At 33.6% G+C, this 5,495-nt stretch overlaps 1 long non-coding RNA gene across 1 annotated transcript; it reads right to left on the reverse strand.

Annotated features, from left to right (window-relative positions):
• Nucleotides 1–1,686: 1,686 nt before the first annotated feature.
• LOC138312812 (uncharacterized) lies at nucleotides 1,687–3,050 on the reverse strand. The gene is made up of 2 exons (XR_011207053.1): nucleotides 1,938–3,050; nucleotides 1,687–1,724 (listed from the first exon to the last, which is right to left on the reverse strand). It is a non-coding gene; the product is annotated as an uncharacterized lncRNA (long non-coding RNA).
• Nucleotides 3,051–5,495: the final 2,445 nt, after the last annotated feature.

Below are 5,495 nucleotides of genomic sequence, written 5' to 3' on the forward strand. Positions count from 1 at the left end.
AATATGATTTTGATAGCATGAAAATAAGCTATTTAAATACCTCTTTTTTTCGAAAATCAGACATTCAAAACCGTGTTTTATTAATATATATTAGTTAAAATGTTATTTTTTTCATTCCAAAATCGTACCCAAACCATCTGAAAATTAGTTAATTTTTATAACATATAAGTTATTCTGCTGTATTTAGCTATTTTTAAAGAGTATTTCTAAAACCGTCCCTCATCACATATAGAGGTACATCTGGCGATCGTAAAGTGGCGGAGTTGCCAATATCTCTAATATATGTTTCTGATCTAAAAGTCTGTTCATTTTAGTATGAAATTTTATGAAATGATTCAAATGAATGTTTTTGGGTGTTTTTACAAGTCTTAACAAACAAATTTAGATAGAACTTTAATAAAATCCCATGTAACTTCCAACACGTGCTCTACTGTAGACGAAACGCCATTTATAGACCTGCATGTACATATTAGTCGTGTTTTTTCATTTTTTTTATTTCTTGACGTCGCATTATGTAAGTTCATGATGGTGACTTCAATAAAAGATGCTCCATGTAATAATTATACTCTCGTGAAGCCACTATATAAGACAGAGTATATATGCATAACTTTAAAAGGAAATTAACCAAATGAAAATTTCTAAAATGCTAATTTTACCGGCAACCAACTTCAATCATTTACACGAAGTAAAATGGAAAATACGTCAAAGGTGTCTCTAATCCATGTTACACTGGACATTTCAATTCTACAACACATGCGATTCATTATAATTAGTTTGGCTTTTTTGGATAAAAAGTTTTCCTTTTATTTAATTTAGACAAAACATGTTGAAAAACGACTCTGAGGAGAAAGTCTAGTTCCTGTCCAGATTTACGTGGTACTTTGTATCTCTCATGGCTGAGTTCTGTCTAGGACGGGAGAGCTGCTTTTCAACTGACCTTTCGAATTCCACTGTTTCACAAACTGAAAAGAAGACTGTTCAACAGGCTGACTTGTCTTCATCATTTGTGATTTCCCCACCACTATATCAGCTGTCACTTTCTGTAATGCTTTTCTTCGAGACACTTTAAGTTAACGAATTTCTTAATGATAATGAATGTTCATGAAACTGGGCCCAGTTTGTACAATTTATAACTTGGGTCCCCTGTCATTCCATACTGGTAAATATTTTAAAATCGGTATATTCTGATCAAAAAAGGAAGAAGTTCCTGAAGGTTTCCATCTTCCACAATCCTGTCCATGATAGTTTCCTCTCAAAGGGGGATTCCATTTGGCCTATGCACCTTGCTTGTGCAGCTCCAGATATGTGCCTTTATCCGTCCTCTTCAACTCAGCCCACTACCATCTGAACAATAATATCTCTAGTATACCTCTGGTTCCAACTGAATCATCAAACCATTTGCCTAGGCATTCTAAGGGACTGCTAATGATTGAAGAAATCTCTTCTTGTACATTCAGTGTGAAATTTTTTTACGTAGTCTGCACTTCCTCACGAACCATGAACCGTGATTTCTGTGGTGTGAACTGCATTTTTATCCACGAGACCTCCTTTTACATTAGGCTAAGCACCTATCTGGTGGCTTCTACATGTGTTGTGGTTGTACATGTACATATAACAGTTTACAGTACCGCATGAAAGCCGATTAGTATTGTAGTAGCTATGGTTTCAAGGAAGACACCAATGCTGTTGTCGGGTTCACTTCATTTATTCATTAAAATAAAACCCTGTAACATGAATTACATCATATTACCATTTAATATACAGTTATCTATATACATACAATTATACGGCTATACTCATATGTTCAATATTACTTTACATGTTCTAACGGATAGTTAACCAGTTCGTTATCAGAACATATATAATAGCAATTAACAACATCTATATGTATAGATGGCAACTATTACATAACTATAGCATATATAAAAAATACCCACCTCTTCAGTGTGAAGAGGGTTTCACCGGACCGTCGTCCGACGAGCTCAAACCACTCGTTTTATACTGTTGAAATAATAAAACAATACAATTAATTAAAACAATACGAATACCATCGAAATCACTCTCCGTCTGAATAATTATGCCCGATATTAAAATTTATCGAAATTCCAAAAATGATAAGTTACTTTTAAATAAACGATTACCATAATCAAATATATTAAATAGATATTATATTGTATTATGATAATAATATTTAAACTACATACAGGTACTTACAATTATGTATTGGGCTAATTTCCTATGAGTCTGCAATCAGTTCATCTACTAGAGATCGATGTTGCCTCTTGGTCATCCAAACCCCAAGTGACCAATACCCCAGATAAACTACCCAACATTCACTCGACGTAGACAATAGACTAATACCATATAAGGACACAAATATGATTGACATACACATTACGTCACATTCACATAACTCATCGCTCTCACTTACACGTGCCTTTTCCGCGCGCGCGCCAACGATCTTGTCGCATTGCGTATCCGCGACCCGCGACTATCGCTACACGGACCATACGCGAACGCGCACTAAAATATAACGTATACAAAAATAAAAGTAGTAAAATAACACTACTACATTCTCCCCTCCTTAGATGGAAGCTGTCCCCATCTATATGTCAAGGACAAACTATAAACAAAATAAATGAAATTACAATACGATAAAAGAATATACAACAAAAATCTTAATTTCAGCCACAAAATTCATCCCGTACTCCCCCGCTCGTAAAGAAGATGCCCTCATCTTCCGCAAGGGTTTCCAAAATAACATTACAACATGGTTACAAGTATCCAATGACAAAAGAAAAAAAAACTAAGTGCTTAAAATTTTTAGCATTGCCTGTTGAGCAGCCGAAGGCATATCCCGAAAGGACGCTGAAGATACCATGTCCACCAGAAATAAAGCCTTCATTTTCCAGTCCGGCACCGTTTCAACAGGTTGCTGTGAACATACAAACTCGCCAGAGGTCATCCAATTAGGCGGTCGTCTGTTCCTTGTCGATCTCCTTGGCAGTTGGTTAATAAGACACTAGACTCTTTTCTCTGTTCTCATAGTAGTTATATATTCTAAGTTGCCTTTTCCTCTGACATCACAAGTCAAGCTTTTCTTACTGAATGATTTACTGTTGACAATACAACCTGTTTGAACAATAGCTAAGCCTTTCATTGTTTTGAAACTTTGAGGACTATAGGATTCCAGTAACGGTTGCAAGTATAGTAGATATTTCATTCCCATGGGGGTGAGACAGGTGAATTGCAACCTAAGGAGAAAGCCTTTAAACAAAATCGTGCCCAAAGCCAGAGATTTGCTTAACTCAGTGAATGGTTATTGGTATCTGACTATTGTGTACCTAATATTGAGGTGTCAGCAACCTCAATGTTGACAAGAAGTTATTTGAAATTGACGGATCGATAGCTGTCAATTAAAGCATACAGGCACTGCATGTGACTTTACATTATGTATGCTATGTAATATTTGCTACGACATTGAATAGATACACATGTGTTTGCTAGCACGAGGGGTGGTCATATACTGCCTGGTGATTGGTCACTTGTCATTAATGTCATTGTAGTATCATGACATTATCAAGGAAGGACAAAGATCTGTATAGCATGTCTTTACTTTAGGGTGAGATAAGAAATAGCATACAGTACTTGTAAAATGACTTAATATCCCTGTCCAAGGGTAGGGGGAAATAATGTCACAGATAACCAATGTCAAGGTCAAATTGTTTATCTATGGTATCAAGGGATTAAGATTACCATACACAGTTATCAAGAGGACAATGTCTTTTGGCATCCAAAGGTTGAAGCAAGTATATACTTTATCATTAGAATATATATTTATGGCGTTATATATTACCTCATGAGTTTCAAAATTTGTTTTTGTATTTTTCATAGTTTTTTTTTATCTCAACAGACAAAAGACCTTTTCCCATTTCCGAAAAAAATCTGCACATAAAAAATGAATCAACTTCATATTGTACATGTAGAACTTGTATATCAATAAAACAAAGCAAAGATTTACATGTAGTATTTAAAGATCAGCAACTTCAATTATTATAAATTATGTAAAAAATTGGAGTAATTAAATGCGATAAAAGTCTTATTTGGTAAGAAGCAATTACATATCATTATGGCAGATTTTGTGGAGAATGGAGGTCCAATATCCTGTAAAAACCAACAAAACAAATGAATATGTGTAATGAAGCTTTTTATTTCAAATATGCGGCTATACAAGGGTACAAACATAGACCTACAGAGGGAAGTCAGGAGATGCACAAATATATAGGTATCTATCTCATCAGGAACAACCAATCATAAAATTATTCTAATTTCAGCATTTCATCCTAATTTCAAAATTCTCATGTAGTTTAAAAGGATGCAAAGTGTGGAATTGGAGTTACAGCTAAAAATCTGCAGAATGTAATTGTCCTGTATAAAATTTTCATTTGAATTCATTTGTTCATGTTTTCAATTGGAAATTACTTATCTGAACATCAGAATTGCAGACTTTGCATCTTGAAAATACAATGATTATTTTCAATAATTTAGATCAAACATTTGTCCGAAGAAAATCACATTATTGTTTCACAACATATTAATCATTAATATAAGTACATCGTAGTATAAGTCAAATGTTATCTAAGTACAATGTGAGCATGCCACACGAAGAAAAACATTCAATCATAATTCATTATTTAATCATCGACAGTTACTATTCATTTTGAAAATTTTCTCATTCGAAATAATCCATGCACATTTCACCTTTGATCTTACTAAGTTGTCTCCCTTCATGATCAAGTTGTCTCCTCTTGAAACACATACACATTCAAAAAATTTTCAAAGTTAAATTACTCATCAATTTATATATAATCACATAAATTTTAAAGTTTGATCACTCCAGTGTCTGCTAGATTTGTTCATTTGAACTAAAGGGCCAGTTCTAGTTCAATGAACTAAATCAAGTTTGCTTAACTCAATTACCCCTGAAAGTTCATAATGAACTATTCCAGTCTTTGATTAGGAAGAGTTCATATGTGTCTACAGGGGTGAATAAGTCTTATAAGTCAATTTGGTTAGCAGTATTGGAACATGCCAACATTTACTATCCCATATATAATATTTAGTCAGTGTCAAGGAATCCATTCTTGGATAAAATCTGTATGAGTTTATGGAAGAACCACAAAATAGCTGTTCATATGTTTCCAATGAAAGCACATATGGTTTATTTGATTGGGGTTCTTATAAATACATTCGAATCTACCAGAGTTACTTCCCTTCATTTCATTCCTTCAGTACTCTGATCAATCAAATGTAATAAATGGTGATGTCGTTAATGTTAATCTGGGTATAAAGTATCTTTTCCATTTCTAGAATACATTAAAAAATAAAAAAAAAAAAAAGATGAAAAATTCATAATTAACATAAAACAAGATTTGAAACAAGAACGAATGAAGACCTGTACATAAAATGTTGATATAATTTATCAATGAAGCTTA

This window comes from Argopecten irradians, unplaced genomic scaffold (assembly GCF_041381155.1).
Source record: "Argopecten irradians isolate NY unplaced genomic scaffold, Ai_NY scaffold_0479, whole genome shotgun sequence".
Lineage (NCBI taxonomy): Eukaryota > Metazoa > Mollusca > Bivalvia > Pectinida > Pectinidae > Argopecten > Argopecten irradians.